This window comes from Eublepharis macularius, chromosome 12 (assembly GCF_028583425.1).
Source record: "Eublepharis macularius isolate TG4126 chromosome 12, MPM_Emac_v1.0, whole genome shotgun sequence".
NCBI lineage: Eukaryota > Metazoa > Chordata > Lepidosauria > Squamata > Eublepharidae > Eublepharis > Eublepharis macularius.
This window is the reverse complement of record NC_072801.1, coordinates 7187973-7205923: the sequence shown is the minus strand read 5'-3', so window position 1 is coordinate 7205923 and position 17951 is coordinate 7187973.

Genomic DNA, 17951 nt, shown 5'->3' with positions numbered 1-17951 from the left:
TGCTAGCAGGGGACCAGACACAGAAAGGCAAGCCACACCATTCCAGATTGTGAAGCACAACTGTGAGAGCCAGCCAGAAGAAAGGCTTCTGGCCTGTGTAGGCCCGAAGCTGGCACACTCTGGTTTTAATCTTAAAACAGTGGATCAAGCTTAAAGAAGGCAAGCACAACAACCAATGCTGAACCCCCCCCCCCCCCACCATCAAAGATTGTCTGCCCAACCTGTCCCCCAGGCCATACCTGTGTGTGGCCCACAGGCTGGCACAGTTGATCAGGACGGAGCCTGTTGGGAATCCTTGCTAGCAGGGGACCAGACACAGAAAGGCAAGCCACACCATTCCAGATTGTGAAGCACAACTGTGAGAGCCAGCCAGAAGAAAGGCTTCTGGCCTGTGTAGGCCCAAAGCTGGCACACTCTGGTTTTAATCTTCAAACAGTGGATCAAGCTTAAAGAAGGCAAGCACAACAACCAATGCTGAAAACCCCCCCCCCCACCATCAAACATTGTCTGCCCAACCTGTCCCCCAGGCCATACCTGTGTGTGGCCCACAGGCTGGCACAGTTGATCAGGACGGAGCCTGTTGGGAATCCTTGCTAGCAGGGGACCAGACACAGAAAGGCAAGCCACACCATTACAGATTGTGAAGCACAACTGTGAGAGCCAGCCAGAAGAAAGGCTTCTGGCCTGTGTAGGCCCAAAGCTGGCACACTCTGGTTTTAATCTTAAAACAGTGGATCAAGCTTAAAGAAGGCAAGCACAACAACCAATGCTGAAACCCCCCCCCCCCCACCATCAAAGATTGTCTGCCCAACCTGTCCCCCAGGCCATACCTGTGTGTGGCCCACAGGCTGGCACAGTTGATCAGGACGGAGCCTGTTGGGAATCCTTGCTAGCAGGGGACCAGACACAGAAAGGCAAGCCACACCATTCCAGATTGTGAAGCACAACTGTGAGAGCCAGCCAGAAGAAAGGCTTCTGGCCTGTGTAGGCCCAAAGCTGGCACACTCTGGTTTTAATCTTCAAACAGTGGATCAAGCTTAAAGAAGGCAAGCACAACAACCAATGCTGAAACCCCCCCCCCCCACCATCAAACATTGTCTGCCCAACCTGTCCCCCAGGCCATACCTGTGTGTGGCCCACAGGCTGGCACAGTTGATCAGGACGGAGCCTGTTGGGAATCCTTGCTAGCAGGGGACCAGACACAGAAAGGCAAGCCACACCATTCCAGATTGTGAAGCACAACTGTGAGAGCCAGCCAGAAGAAAGGCTTCTGGCCTGTGTAGGCCCGAAGCTGGCACACTCTGGTTTTAATCTTCAAACAGTGGATCAAGCTTAAAGAAGGCAAGCACAACAACCAATGCTGAAACCCCCCCCCCCCACCATCAAACATTGTCTGCCCAACCTGTCCCCCAGGCCATACCTGTGTGTGGCCCACAGGCTGGCACAGTTGATCAGGACGGAGCCTGTTGGGAATCCTTGCTAGCAGGGGACCAGACACAGAAAGGCAAGCCACACCATTCCAGATTGTGAGGCACAACTGTGAGAGCCAGCCAGAAGAAAGGCTTCTGGCCTGTGTAGGCCCAAAGCTGGCACACTCTGTTTTTAATCTTAAAACAGTGGATCAAGCTTAAAGAAGGCAAGCACAACAACCAATGCTGAAACCCCCCCCCCCACCATCAAACATTGTCTGCCCAACCTGTCCCCCAGGCCATACCTGTGTGTGGCCCACAGGCTGGCACAGTTGATCAGGACGGAGCCTGTTGGGAATCCTTGCAAGCAGGGGACCAGACACAGAAAGGCAAGCCACACCATTCCAGATTGTGAAGCACAACTGTGAGAGCCAGCCAGAAGAAAGGCTTCTGGCCTGTGTAGGCCCAAAGCTGGCACACTCTTGTTTTAATCTTCAAACAGTGGATCAAGCTTAAAGAAGGCAAGCACAACAACCAATGCTGAAACCCCCCCCCCACCATCAAACATTGTCTGCCCAACCTGTCCCCCAGGCCATACCTGTGTGTGGCCCACAGGCTGGCACAGTTGATCAGGACGGAGCCTGTTGGGAATCCTTGCAAGCAGGGGACCAGACACAGAAAAGCAAGCCACACCATTCCAGATTGTGGAGCACAACTGTGAGAGCCAGCCAGAAGAAAGGCTTCTGGCCTGTGTAGGCCCAAAGCTGGCACACTCTTGTTTTAATCTTAAAACAGTGGATCAAGCTTAAAGAAGGCAAGCACAACAACCAATGCTGAAACCCCCACCCCACCATCAAACATTGTCTGCCCAACCTGTCCCCCAGGCCATGCCAAGAATAAACTGCAACACCTTTTTGCAGAGGCAGGCCACAGCAGCACATTGCCCAGCATCAAAAAAATTTACAAAAATTTTAAAAAGGCCTACCAGGTGTCCTCTCAGGATGTCCAGCACAGTTGATCCTCCAGGCAGATGTCCTCCAGGCTCCAGGTGCAGTCTCTCTTCTTCTCCTCTCTCGGTCACAGCTCAGCAGCAGCAGCAACAGAAGTGTTCCAGACAGTCTTGCTCCAAATTTAAATCCCCTGCTGCAGCCTCAGCCAAAGATTTAAATCTATTGGCTGGCATGAGAATGCAGCAGTGGGATTGGTGACTCCTAAAGTCCCCAGTCCCCTGCCTTTCCCCACCCACACTCCAAGAGCCACCCTCCTCCTGCTCCCCCTCCCCTACCTGTTAGTTTTGGCGGGAATCTCTGCTGCTTTGCAAATGCAAAGTGCAATGCAATGCTTGCACCTTGCATTTGCAAGGCAAAGCAGGATTCCCTATCCTCCTTTGCAAGAGGGGTGGGGGGTGACAGAAGGAGTGAGTGATTCACTCCTTCTCCCCCCCTCCCCTCTTCTAAGAGCCTGCAGGAAGCCTTTGCTTCCAGCAGGATTTTGCTAGCCGCTTGCTAAGGCAAACGGCTAGCAAAATCAAAATGGCGATTCTCGAATGCCGAAAGAATGCCGAAAGAATCCCGAAACGTTTCGGGTTTTTCTTTCGGCAATCCCGAAACGTTTCGGCATTCCCCGAAACGTTTCGGGATTCTTGAAGAATGCCGAAACACTTTTGTTTCGGCATTCTTTCGGCATTCAGAATGCCGAAACGCACATCCCTAATGGTCACCCTCCCCCCGGTGGGGTTTTATGGCAAGAGGCTAACAGAGGTGGTTTGCCATTGCCTGCCTGTGCAACCGTGGTCTTCATTGGATGTCTCCCACCCAACTACTAACCCAAATCATCAAAGCCACCATGAATCATAAAAAACAGCCAGCCAAACAAGTAAGAACAACACCTGGTAAAACCACTGTGACATATAAATCTTAAACACCACATACAATATTCAAATGTTCATCAAAGCACATGCACCAGTCAATTAAAATCAGAGTAGCGGTGAAATAAAACCCTCAGGGCCTTAACTATCCAGATCTTTTTCATCCAATAAGCAACCCCTAACCCTCTGTGTGAATTACAAAGCTTTAGCCTGGCTCCAAGAACCAAGCCCAGTGGGTCCCAGCCAGAGGAATGGGAAGGAAGCGCCATGAATTCAGCATCTTGCTGAACTGGAAAACATCACTCATGGCTAGCTGCCCCACTGCTTCTCTGATTTTGGATTTGAGTTTTGTTGGTTATGTGTTTATGCAGGTAATAAAGTGTATATGATTTTATGAGGCTTATATGCCCTTTATGATTTGAACACCAATTACGGATCTTGCAAATTGATGAATAAAATAAAGTAGTCCTTGTTGACAGCCTAACATCATACTACCCAAGCCAGATTTAAATAGTCAAATCTATCTATCTATCTATCTATCTATCTATCTATCTATCTATCTATCTATCTATCTATCTATCTATCTATCTATCTATCTATCTATCTATCTATCTATCTATCTATCTATCTATCTATCTATCTAGTACTGCTCATACAGCTATTGCCTTAAGCAGGAGTTAAAATGGGAAGAACCTTACTTAATGTCATTTCTCTGGTGTTTAATTATTACCTGTTGATATTTTGCCATAGAAAGAGTAATGGAATCATTTCTATCCGATAATAACCATGTCACCTGTGTTCTCATATTAGGTAGTTACACCCATATTTTAAAGAAACATAACATACCTGTGCTGTGTTTAATACACCTCATCTTCTTAAGCTTAGTAAAATTTTCTGCATCAAAATCAATTTTAAAAACCTTTTACAATTTTTCCTCCAAGCACTTACAGTGCTATCATTCAATGGAAAGATTCTCCAGTTTTATTTCCTAGACTCGAGCCTCTAAATATGGCTGTTTCCTAGCGATGCTTTTGACTGGAAAAGGTGTAACCATTTGCTTCCTATGTGAGTTTCTGTGATAAGAATTTATTACAGGACCTCAGGGAAATGTTGTAACATCTATTTAAAAAAGTTACCATTAATTTTGTGGAATTAGAACATCGATTTAATTTGGCCTCCTTTAATTGATGTTAGGTAGCTTGGGAACTGATGTCCTCACTTTGCCAATGCGCTTAATCACTTCTTGCTACAGAAACCTTGAATGTTATTCCTCCCCCCCCCCATCCCTGACAATTGTAGGGTTAAAGCTCAGCGCTAATGAATTCACACTGGCTTAGTGAAAAATCCAACATCCCTCACTTAGGAAAAAACATTTATATTGCCACACAAGGTAGAATGATCCCACCAAGGAAGGACCTCTTCATTAAATATACTTTATTTGCTCATCTTGGTGCTCAAATCCAGTTTGTGAGAGCCCCTCCCCCCAGCTTTACAGAGAAATATCCACAAGCACAAAAGCTTGGCACCACGTTCTGTAATTGAAGGTGTGCTTAGATTTTGTAGGGAAGAAGGCCCGGCTACAATCATGCTTTCAATCTTGTATTGAACAATTTTATACACCCCACTGTTTCAATTTTCTTCAGGCGTTGCTTTCTTTTTGGACAAGGTTTTCTCTTCTACCCCAAGTTTCTAAGGCTCAGTGACAAGCAAAGTCCTGCCATCAAGCTGCAGGTTTCATCTTCCTCAGAAGGGCTCAGAATAGGGTTGCCAGGTCCAGGTTGGGAAATTCCTGGATATTTTGTGGATAGAGACTGTAGAAGGTGGGATTGGGGGGGGGGTAGGGTACTCAGTGGGGTATGATACCATAGAATCCACTAGGGTTACCAGGTCCCCTAAGCCTTCTGGTGGGAGGTGGGGAACCTGACACTTATCTCCTTGCTCGGCTCATGCCTGCGCCAGTGCGATGGTGTCGCTTTCAGGAAGTGACATCACCGTGCAGGCACAGAGGCGTGTGCGCTTCACAGCAGGCTGATTTTGACCTCAAACAGGGCAAAACTGGCCCACAGCAAAGTGTGGGAGTGAGCACTCTCAGGGTAGCATGATGATGTGCAGGAAATGTCACTTCCAGGAACTGACATCATCGTGCAGGTACAGGGATGTGTGTGCTTCACAGAAAGCTGATTTTGGCCTTAGGGCAAAACAGGCCTGTTTGGGGCCAAAATTGGCCCACTGCAAAGCGTGGGAGTACTCGCAAGGTGGCATGATGATGCCACTCCCTGGTGTGATGTTGTTGCACTGCCCCAGGAGTGCACCTAGGAGACCTATTGCTGTGCCTTCCCCCCCACCAGCCAGGTAAGTGGAGGCCAGGGGTGGAAGGTGAAAGTGGGAATCCCCCACCTCCACTGTGGGAATGGGATCCCTAGAGTCCACTTGAAGCCAGCTGGGTGTCTTTGGATCAGTCACAGCTTCTAGGAGCTCTCTCAGGCCCACCCACCTCACAGGGTGTTTGTTGTGGGGATAATAATGACATACTTTGTAAATTGCTCTGAGTGGGAGTTAAGTTGTCCTGAAGGGCAGTATATAAATTGAATGTTGTTGTTGTTGTTGTTGTTCAGAGCAGCCTTTTTCTCCAGGGGAGCTGGTTTCTGTTGCCTGGAGATCAGTTAGCAGAGTAGCATGGGTTTGGAGTGCCTGGGGCAATTGCCAGGCTCCACATGCACGCGCGCAAAGTGCATGCGCGCTCCCATGGCTGTGTGATGATGTCACTGGAAGTCACAAAACATGAAGGATCGTGATGGAAATCATTGGCTTAGCAGTTTCTAGATTTTCCCAGGGTGGCAGTGTCAATTTTTAATGATGCTTGAAAATGAAGATGTGACGGAAAACCAGTTCAGAAGAAAATAACGTGTTGCATTCTGTTCTTACTGCATCGGCCTCTGTGGATCAATTGTCACTGGCAGGAGCTCTGGGATCGCTCAAAAGAACCTTCATGGTTCCTAGATCCAGAGGAGTTAGCCATGTTAGTCTGTAGTTGCAAAATAGTGGAGTCCAGTAGCACCTGTAAGACTAACCAACTTTATTGTAATGTAAGCTTTCGAGAACCACAGTTCTCTTTGTCAGAAGCATCGTCATATGGTTAGTTTTAAAGGTGCTACTGGACTCTTTACTATTCGTGGTTCCTGACTGTGCAATTTGGGATCCAAGTCTGCACAAAAACAAGCTTGCCCATTTGAATGGACCGGGACACCTGGGAGCGCTGAAAGTGTTCTAACTGTAATGAGTAAACACTGGGATGTGGACCTTGGGGAGAAGAGGATATCTGAGGATCACAGATGGTCCAGCAGCTTTGCTGGTTTGTGGGGTGCCTGTTTCGAATCCCACTCCTGTTCTGCAAAATATTTGCAAATAAAGATTTGCAAAGGTAGGAAATGTTATACAGACATCATACATCACATCAAAATGAGACAGACTTTGAAGGAAATGTCCCACTGCTCCTTCAAGAGACCATATTTCTTGTTTATCACATGGAAAAGTGTGAAATTATACAGATCTTTAACTATTTTTACCAAACTGTGTGAATTTTATGTAACCGTTCTGCTGAAATACACTCTTTAAAACTTTGGAATACTTTGGAACCAGCGTGGTGTAGTAGTTAGGGACAAAGACCTGGGAAGACGAGTGAAATTCTTGGAACTTTGGGAGTGGAGCCTGGGGGTGGGGGGGGAGGGATCTTGGTGATGTATAATGCCATAGAGTCCCCACTCCAAAGCAGCCATTTTCTCCAGCGGAACTAATCTCGGAACTCTGGTGATCAATAACAACAACAACAACACTTGATTTATATACCACCCTTCAGGACAACTTAACTCCCACTCAGAGCAGTTTACAAAGTGTGTTATTATTATCCTCACAACAATCACCCTGTGAGGTGGGTGGGGCTGAGAGGGCTCTGAGAGAGCTGTGACTGGCCCAAGGTCACCCAGCTGGCTTCAAGCGGAGGAGTGGGGAATCAAACCCCGTTCTCCAGATTAGAGTCCTGCTGCTCTTAACCACTACACCAAACTGGCTCTTGTAATTCTGGGAGGTCCGGAGGCCCCACCTGGAGCTTGGAAATCCTTCCACTGTGCCAGGAAGCTCATATGGGTCATCTTAAGCCTCTCTCTCTGCCCACACTACCTCACTGGTTTATTGTGAGGATAAAATGAGAGATGAGAAAACCACATCCCACTGCCATGGAGGGTGAAGGGGAAAAATATGATCGGTTCAAACATATGTGTACATCATTGCAATATCAAGTAATTAATTGGCATGAGCATTTCAAAAAATGACCTACTGAATCCTGGCTCTCTCTACACCATAGAAGACTGGGAATGTCATTCATAAGAGCCCCAATGCTGAGGAGTAGTTGCCTTATGGTGTCCCTGTCACAGCTAACTCCACCAGGTTATGTGGTCTTCTACCAACCCTGCACAGATGGCAGAGGAGATGGTGTTGCTTTTCTACTCCGTGAGACTTTCAATTTCTGCCGATTCTTGGTAGAACCTATAGCAGGCATTGACTGTATGCTCCTTACATTGGGAACTAAGGATCGATTGGATATTCTGCTAGTCTACCGGCCACCTACCTCCCCAACAAGTATCCTTTCACACCTGGCAGAGGTGCTCTCAGATGTGGTGCCATAGACATCTTGACTGACAGTTCTGGGTGACTTCAACATCCAGTGTTCCAGGTCAGAGCTGGCTCAGGATTTCATCGTTTCTTGGCAGCTCTAGGCCTCTCTCAAATACTGATGGATCCCGCACATGAAAAGGACCACACCCTAGACATAATCTTTTGCTCTGAGCCTTATCACAACAACAACATCATTAGATTTATATACCACCCCTCAGGATAACTTAACACTCCCTCAGAGCAGTTTACAAAGTATGTTATTATTATCCTCCTAACAATCACCCTGTGAGGTGGGTGGGGCTGAGAGAGCTCTGAGAGAGCTGTGAATGACTCAAGGCTACCCAGCTGGCTTCAAGCGGAGGAGTGGGGAATCAAACCTTCCATTCTTAACCACAATACCAAACTTCCCTTTGAGGGAAGGTCTTCTTTCGGAGTCGGAGATTTGGCATGAACCATGGACTGATCATTGCCTTATGAGTCAAGAGTGAATATGGTCCTGATGTCCCACAAAATTGCAGGCCCAGCTAAAATGGTCCCCCAACAAAGGCTCATGGATCCCTCTGGATTCCAAATTCTCTGAGGGACTTTGGAATTCCAAATGCAGGTCCTACTGAGGCTGCAGTAATCTGCATGGAATCTGAAGCTCCTTGAAGATGTTGACAAGATTGCTCCTTGCCGACCCTTTCTCCCTTACAGCAGAAACCAACCCGGTGGTTCACCACAGAGCTTAGGTGCTCTAAAGAGGAGTGGAAGCCATCTGGAAATACGTTGGTGAAAAACTCATGCTGAATTTGATAGAGCATGCTACAGAGCCCCTTAGAAGACTTAGGAAGCTGCAGTGACAGCAGCAAGGAAACATTGCTTTTCTACAACCATTGCATTGCCTAAATAACATCCATCCCAATTTAAGGTATCTTGATCTTTTTGCCTCTAAATCTGAACCATTGCCGGTTCAAGAACAGACAATGACCTGAGACAGCTTGACAAAGTTTTTTGCTGATAAAATACCTCAAATATACTCTGATCTGGATGCCACTGTAGTATAGGTGAGCCAGACATAGTGCTTAACACACAGTCTAGTCCATTTCTGAATCATTTTGACCCAGTCACAGTGATGGATATTGACAGAATGCTAGCATTTGTGAAGGCCACAACTTGTATTCGCCCATCCTGGATATACAGGAGTCCTTGGTGTCTATCATAAATCAATCAGTAACTCAAGGTATCTTCACTCAACCTCTCAAAGAAGCATTCATCTGCCCACTACTTTAAAAACAATCCTTAGACAAAAATGATGCAGCCAATTACCTCCCAGTCTCTAATCTACCCTTTGTCAGTCCCTGGCAGTTAGATCCCCCAAGTTCTCCACAGTTAACACACAGGTGTTCCAGTTGAAGTAACTTTATTAGAGAGCCATTCAGTACAAGGTGCTCAGACAGTGGAATTGGCAGAAGTGACATATGTGGGGCTAGCAATGTTAGTTATAGGGAATATTCCCACCTTTGGGAAAGAGGACCATTAACTGGGGGGGGGGGGAGGGAGGGGGTTGGAGTGAGACATTGTTTTAGAGTAGACAGTGAGAAAGATGAACTTATCTTTGGTTCTCAAGAAGGATACATTTCGAGCCAGTTTCAGCTGGCAGTCAAGGACACTGGCTCAGCGGAGCGAGAAAGAGAAAGTAAACATATGCAAGATAACCTACTGGCATTGCAGCAATAAAGAACTTCCCATACTCTGAGAGACCAAAGGCAGAGCCCATATATATTCATGGCAGATATGCAGGAGGCATATATGACACCCTTTCTGGGCAAAGTGATCAGGAGAGCAGTAGCTGACCAACTCCAGGGCTTCTTGGACAACTCTAGTGCTTTGGACCCTTTTTAGTCTGGTTTTAGGCTAGGCTTTGGATGCAGACAGCTCTGGTGGCTCTAGTTGATGACCTCCACCTGAATGTAGACAAAGACTATGCTTCATTGTTGTTCATCCTGGATCTATCTGCAGCCTTTGACACAGTAGACCATGCCATCCTGCTGAGGCATTTGGAGGCATAAGTAGGTATCGGAGATGTGCCTTGGACTGGTTTAAATCATTTCTCATGGAACAGATTCAAAGGGTCACTATTGGAGACCAGCTATCTCCAGAGAGGGAATTATTTTGCTACACATGGCACAGTCTTATCCCCCACGTTATTCAACCTCTATGTAAAGCCTTTAGGAGAACTCATTCATAGCTGTGGAATTGGATGCCATCAATATGCAGATGACACCCAGATCTGTATCTTGTTATCCAAAAACCCTGGCAATGCAGTAGAGGTATTGAGTCACTGTTTGACAGCTGTTGTCAATTGGCTGCAAACAAACAAAATGAAATTGAACCCAGACAAGATGGAAGTGATGCTGGTTGGGAAAGCAGAGCACTTGAAGGACATTGTTCTTCCAACCTTTGATGGGGTCCAGTTGTCCCTAGCTGACTCAGTGAAAAACCTAGAAGTTATATGGGATCCAGCACTGCTGCTAGAAAAACAAGTAAGTCCAAGCAAAAAAGACTTTCTCCCAACTTAGACTAGCCTGGAAGATGGCATCCTACCTCAACATGGCTGATCTGACTGCCTGGATTCATGCCATGGTAAAATCAAGATTAGACTGCTGTAATGCACTCCACATAGGCTGACTCAAAGCTGACCCAGAAACTCCAGCAGATACAGAATGCTGCAGTTTGTTTACTGTCAGGAGTTAGACGGAGCATGCATATCACTCCCCTCTGTAGCCACTTCATTGGCTACTCATCAGTTCATTCAAAGTCTTTCATAGCTCTGCCCCTTATATCTATGTGATCCTCTCTCTCATATGTGCTGCTACAGCAGCTTCATTCATCCAGAGAGGAATTTCTGCAGATATTGACCTAGAATTGGGCAAAATCAACATCTGCCCCCACACATGCTCTCTCTGTGGTGGCCCCCACCTTATGGAATGGTCTGCCTGAGATGGTCAGGGAAGCCCCCACTCTCCTGGTTTTCCGCAAACTGTGAAAGCCTGAATTATTCAGGAGGGCTTTCCACCAGATTACAGGGCTGTGTCGTAAGAAGTAGCTCGGAGAGATGCCTTGGTAGGGAAATGGACTATAGACTATGCTATTGAGTACTGTCTGCTGATGTAGACATGCACCTCCTAGGGCATTTCCATGTTGCTAGACGTGACATGTAAATTAGTTGTGCTTGGTTTAGAAAGATTTTATCTTGGTGCTTTGGCTTTCTGCATGTTTTCATTTTTTTTACTACCATATCCTTTTTTATCTGTTTCCCTGAATGTTCTAACTGTTGTTCATTATTGTACTTTGCTCACTGGATGTACTAGTTTTTGATTATATTTTATTTTCACTTGTGTTGTGTGATCCTCCTTGGATCTCAGTGAGAAAGGCGGATTATACATACATACATACATACATACATACATACATACATACATACATACATACATACATACATACATACATACATATATACTGGCTCAGTGTAGAACTGGTTCCATCAGATACTTTATTTGACTTCTGGGTATTTTTGCTGTGGGTTTGGTGCTGGGTATGTTGTAGAATAAAATGGGTATTATGATTTGGCATCGAAGCATTTTCTTTTTCTGTTGAGATTGCATCCTGAGCCACCAGTCACTGTCCTTCCATCTTCTAAAAGCCACCAGATCCCATCACAACCCACCAAAACCCACTAGATCCTACCAAACCCCATCAACCAATCAAACCCCACCTCTGTCTCTACAGCTATCCTCGGTTATTGCCTCAAATCAAGTTTTTTTTTTAATCCTACATTAGCAATCCTAGGTCAGTGAGATGAGGGGAATCTTGTTTTTAAAAACACACCTAAGCATACGATTTAAACGTCTTTTTGTAGGAAAGCCTACCTTTATCTCAGCACTCTGAGAATTCTTGGCTTCCAGCCAGAAACATGTTTGGCCATTAAATTTAAGCAGGTGCATAGGGCACAGCTGTGGCTGAGAATGCTCATCTCTTTCCTAGGAAGGCGGGGGGGGGGGGGCAGGGAGATCCTGCCAACTATTCAGCAAAGCAATAGGGAGAAAATTTTCAGATGTTGTTCATTTCTGAATAAATAGTTCATTACTGCAATGAGTCCTACACTTGGGGAGATCTCTGCTGGCAGAATCTTGCTTCTGCTTTGCTCTTGGGGTGACTTTGGTTCTTTATACCTGTAAATAAATGTAGCAGCAACAAATACTAATTTGACTACTGTATGAAGTAGTATGCTGTATTGTGTGCTGTATAGAGGCAGGTGGGACCCAACCACCACCCTGATATAATTTCTCCATATTTTGCATATCCACAAATGTGATGAGTTATATTTCTTTAACTCAGTTTCCACACTGGGAATAGATAGGGTTTATCTGTTTGCCTACTATCTTCTTACTCTACCACACACACATACACAATGACCAAGGGATATGGGTGAAACTTTTGAGAGTGCACAGACAACTGCATCATTCCGATTTAGGCTGTTTCCACAGAGCCAGTTGTTCCTATTCTTTGCCCACTTTTTGTGTGTTTTGCTGAGCTGCTCGGAAAATTCAGCCTCCACACACACACTCCCCAAAAGTGCTTATCTTGCTGGTTGCTTGGGTTTTTTTTTTGCTCTGCACATGCACAGTTGCATGCTGAGAGCTTTCGGGGAGGATCTGGGTTGTGATCGGACAAGTCCTCAGAGCCCTTTAATCATTCACATGCCTAAGAAAAAGAAAAAGCACTCCATCAACCTGTGGCAAAAGAAAAGACCGGGGAAAGTGCAGTCCCAGAAAAGCCACCAGGAAACTGGAAACCAAGCAGCCTGCAAGTGTTTTGCAAATGAAGATGTCTGGAATCGTGGGGGAAAGCCACCAGCGTTCTGTGAGTAGGCCGTCCCTATAAGCACGACCTTGCATTCCTCCTTCTTTGCAGGTCATGAGAACCAGGGTCTTGATTCCAAAATCTTTACTACCCCCCACCCGCACCCCCTGCCCCGTGGAACTTTGTTGTTTGATTTTCAAAATGACAGGTAAAATGATTCTGTAGGTGACAGCTTCTGACCAGAAAACTCAAACGCGGCATGTTTGGCTCTGGGTCTTCTGCTGGCTGCACTGCAAACCAGAGAATCCTAAGTAGAGTTGTTCTTACAGGACAGGGCTCTTTTCAATCCCACAACGTTGTGTACATTTAGGAAAATCAAGACTTGCTGGTTTGATTCCCCCAAGGGTAAAATGACATGACAATGTTTGAGTTTAAATGGTGATGATGCAAAATTAAGTATCGTCCCTGTTTAGTAATTCTAGTGTAATAAATCTGTGTTTCTGCACACACATTAAGAAGCAAGAACATGTGACTAGAGTGCCTTTAATATGGTGTGGATGCTACTGTGTGAACATAAATGACATTACCAATATTAAAGCAGACTCTGCACAGGTATCCTGTTTCTTTCAAGGACAATGAAATTGTTGAGATTATTCCTCTGCCTAACCTCAAGTAATTGCTTTTTCATTCCAGTCTTTTCACAGCGAAGGGTGAAAATTCATGCTTATCCTATTGTGTGTTGCTCACATCCCTCATGAGTCAGTTATGAGCCAATTTCCTGCTTTAAGTCAGGGAATGTACAGAAATGTTATTTGGTGTATCATCACTGCAAAGTTTGTACGGGGATTTGGTTTAATTGGGTTTATAAAGTACACATTCTCTAGGTTGGACCATTCCCTCCCCCTCGCTCTCTTTTTCATTTTAAATATTGATTGTCTGAGTTAGTATTTTGTGCTGGTCATTTTGCTGATGAAATGGAAAGCATCTTGAAAACCCCAGAAGCAGAAGAAGGAAATTCAGCAGCGTAATCTTCTGTTACAGTGCATTTGCTTGCTTTGTATTCCTGAAGCTTGAACCGAGGGCCTAGCAAAACGGCTCTGTTTGCCAACACCTCTCCCTTTCCTCACAGAACATTTTTCATATGGGAAAATATTTCAAACTTACATCTTACACCTGCAGTTGGTGTGGCCTATCCTACCACCATGTCCTCTTCTGAATGTGATCTCAACAAGACTTTGGTGTCACTGCCAGACTATTTTTGACTCATAGGCAATGCACATAAGTTGTGCTGTTGCAAAATCTTGCAAGATCTACATAACAACAAAAACAAAAATAAAAACATTTCATTTATATACCGCCCTTCAGAACAACTTAACACCCACTTAGAGCGGTTGACAAAGTGTGTTATTATCCTCACAACAATCACCCTGTGGGGCTGAAAGAGCTCTGAGAAGCTGTGACTGACCCAAGATTGCTCAGATGGCTTCAAGCAGAGGAGTGGGGAATCAAACCTGGCTCCCCAGATTAGAGTTCTGCCACTCTTAACCTCTATATCAAACTGGCTTTGGTAGTTGATGAATGACTGGAACAGACTGGCTAACAGCCATTATTTTTTCCTGAGTTTTCCTTGTGTCCTTTAAATTAAGCCACCAGCCTGAGCAACTGTCACTGTATCTTGTGGCCCTGAGTTGCACAGCTGCATGGAGGACAGCTGCTTGAAACCTCATTGGTCACACACCCAGGCAATAGGGACCTAGACCTTCTAGACTGAAACAGCAAGTTGCATCTCAAACACTGACAGCAGCTGATCTGTTTATGTGAACTCTCCACATGATTCCCAAGTTATGAAGATATAAAGTTTAGCCTGCAAGTATGCTCTGTCCTTCAGATTTCCCTTGAGAAAGATGCCTCAGGGGTCAGAGCCCCTCTAAGTCCTTTGGGGATTAGTTAAAAAACAAACTCCCCAGTCTGGCTGTTCTGGGTTGTCTCAGCTGTGTCATCTGTGCAGAATCCCTGACAGCTACCTCATCATGTCTCCCTGCCCTGCCCTGCCCTGCCCTGCCATTTTGTTTCTTTTACAAGGAACAAAGCTATGCTGGATCATTTCAGAGGGAGGAGAAAACTGTTTGTTTCCTTGACAGATTGACTATTAGCAATTACTCAATGTTTCCATAGAAATTAGTTTATTAGGAAATGTGATGGATCTGAAACAAGGTTTGGGAAGTGAAATACATATAGAAGTGTCTTGCACTGAATCGACTGTCAGGATGCTGGCAGCATCTGCCATACCCATGCCTGGGGGTTGAGGCTGGAGGTTATGATGTTATGTTTATCTGTTGCAGCTGCGGTTCTCAACTCTCCCAGGATGTGAATTCTTGCTGGAATTATTTCTCTTAGGCTATGCTTGTTCCTTGCCACTGGGAAAGAACCTTGAACCTCTGTACAGATAGTTCCCAGCAGTAGTAGTCAGCCTCTGGGAAGTGGGTGGGGGGCATTGCCACCTTCACCAGCTGGGTGAAGGCAGGGGTCCGGGCATCGCCACCTGCTCTGTGCCTGATCCCAGCTGGGTGAAGGTGGTGGGCGGTATTGCCACCTGCTCCACTCCTGATCCCAGGTGGGTAAAGGCGGGGGGGGGCAAGCATTACCACTTGCTTTGCTCCTGATCACAGCGGGGTGATGGCAGGGGGGTGGGCATTGCCACCTGCTCCGCTCCTCAACCCAGTTTGGTGAAAGTGGGGAGTGGGCGTTTCCCCCTGCTCTGCACCTGATCCCAGCCTGGGCTTCCTGCCACAGTGGCATTAGCTCTGGAGGGGCGGGCTGCCTCGCCTGGTCTTTCTTCCATTGGTCTTCCTTCCTCATCTTCCTTTCATTGCAGTGCCCTCTGATGGTGCACCAGGGTAGGAAGTGAGTTGTCTGGAACATACTTAGCCTTTTATATAGTAGGATTGTTCTTATTTATTTATGGCATTTATAGTCCACTTTTCTCACTGAGACTCAAGGCAGATTACACAGTGTGAGCTTAGGACAATCAGTATCAAGAACATGTCCATGAACAGTGCCATAAGGGAAATAAATACAAGTTTACAAAGACAGAGCATTAGCAAGAATCCAATACAGAGTTGAAGAAATGTTGAAACAGAACATAAACAATTCTAGGACTGACATTAGCAATATATAACTACCCAGTAGGAGCATACTTGAAGCACAGGTACCACATAGGAGCACCTACTTTTAGCAACAGATAGTAAGGCAACATAGTGGTGAAGTCTGTGGTCCTGAACTTGTTAGTGAAGCATCTCTTTGAGACCCCTTCCCTACAATACCACCCTCCTATCTGAGAGAAAAACCCTTCTGAATAATTTGGTTTTGCATCGTTTGTAGAAAGTTAGAATAACGAGGGCTCTCCCGACCTCCTAAGGCAGGCCATTCCACAGGGTAGGGGCCACCACAGAGAAAGACTGTGTATGGCCAGCTATTTTCCCACTTCAGTTCTGAAGATGCAGAGATCTCATATTTTTGAGCAGCTCCTCCAAGTTTCACAGTGCTGTTTGCTCATCTCCCACTGTTCACTTTGGCACCTCCTTATTCACACATCCTATAATTTCTCTTTACATATACAGAGAGAGATTGGGTAAATCAGGATTCCAGTATCAGATGACGCCCCCCCCTCCCAATTTCTCATTCATGCTAACAAAAATCCTTACTTAATAACATAATAATAGCATTTGGTTTATTTACTGCCCTTCAGGACAACTTAACATTAACACCCACTCAGAGCCATATACAAAATGTGTCATTATTATCCCCACAACAACAACCACCCTGTGAGGTGGATGGGGCTGAGAGAGCTCCGAGATGCTGTGACTGACCCAAGGTCATCCAGCTGGCTTCAAGTGGAAGAGTGGGGAATCAAACCTGGTTCTCCAGATTAGATTCCTGCTGTTCTTAACCACTGCACCAAACTTTGGTTTTACATTGACATTGCAACGACCCCTACCTCCCCTACTGGTCACACTATGCAATTCCAGATCTGTAAGAAACAAAGCTCCATGCATTACTGGGATGCTGCAGGAAGAGGAAATAGATGCGGCTTGCATAACAGAGACATGATTGCAGGAAAATGATACGGTGTGCCTGCCCCAACTAAATTTACCTGGCTATGTGGTCCTACACCAATCCTTCAATAGTAGCTGGGGAGGAGGGATTGCTATTAAACTTTGTGCGTCCTTCAACTTCCACAGAAGTTGAAGGATGCACTATAGCTGGTATTGACTGTATGCTCTTTTCATTGGAAACTAAAGACAGGTTAGGTATTCTGCTCATCTACCAACCCCCACCCCCACCCCCGACTCCCTAGTAAGCACCTTTTCTGAGTTGTCAGAGGTGCTTTCAGATATAGTCTTGGAGACACCTAGACTGATTATTCCGGAGGACTTCAACATTCGTGCTGAATGTTCCACATCAGGATCGGTCCTGGAATTTATAGTTTCAGTGGCAGCCCTGGGTCTCTTTCAGATAGTGATAGGCCCCACACATGAAAGAGGCCACACTTTGGACTTAATATTTTGCGTTGAGACTTTGAGGGAAAGTGTTGTTTCAGGGTTAGAAATTCTGCCTGAACCATGGTCAGACCATCATCTGCTGAAGGCAAAAGTGAATATGATCTTAATGCCACTCAAAAAGAAAGACCTTTTAAAACAATTTGCCCACAAAGATTCATGGATATTTTGAGATTCCAAAATTCCTTGGGGGATTTCAAGGTTCCAGACACATGCATTATTGAGGCTGCAGTAGGAGCTTGGAATGCAAAGCTCCTTGAAGCTCCTGAAAACACCAACCTCTCCAACATTTGGGAGGGAAGCTGGGAACCCCATGGTTTACCACAGAGCTGGGTCACCTAAAGAGGGCTGGAAGAAACCTAGAAAGACTCTGGAGGAAAATGTGCACTGAAACTGATAGAGCATACTACAGAACCCATTGGAAAACCTATGAAGTGGTAATGAGAACAGCAAAGAAAAATTATTTCTCTGCAACCATCGCATCAGCTAGTTCATGAACATCCCATTTGTTCAAGGTATCTCAGCATCTTCTAACTCCTAAATCTGAACCTTTACCATCTCAAGAACAGACAATTAGCTGTGAGGCCTTCACATAGTTTT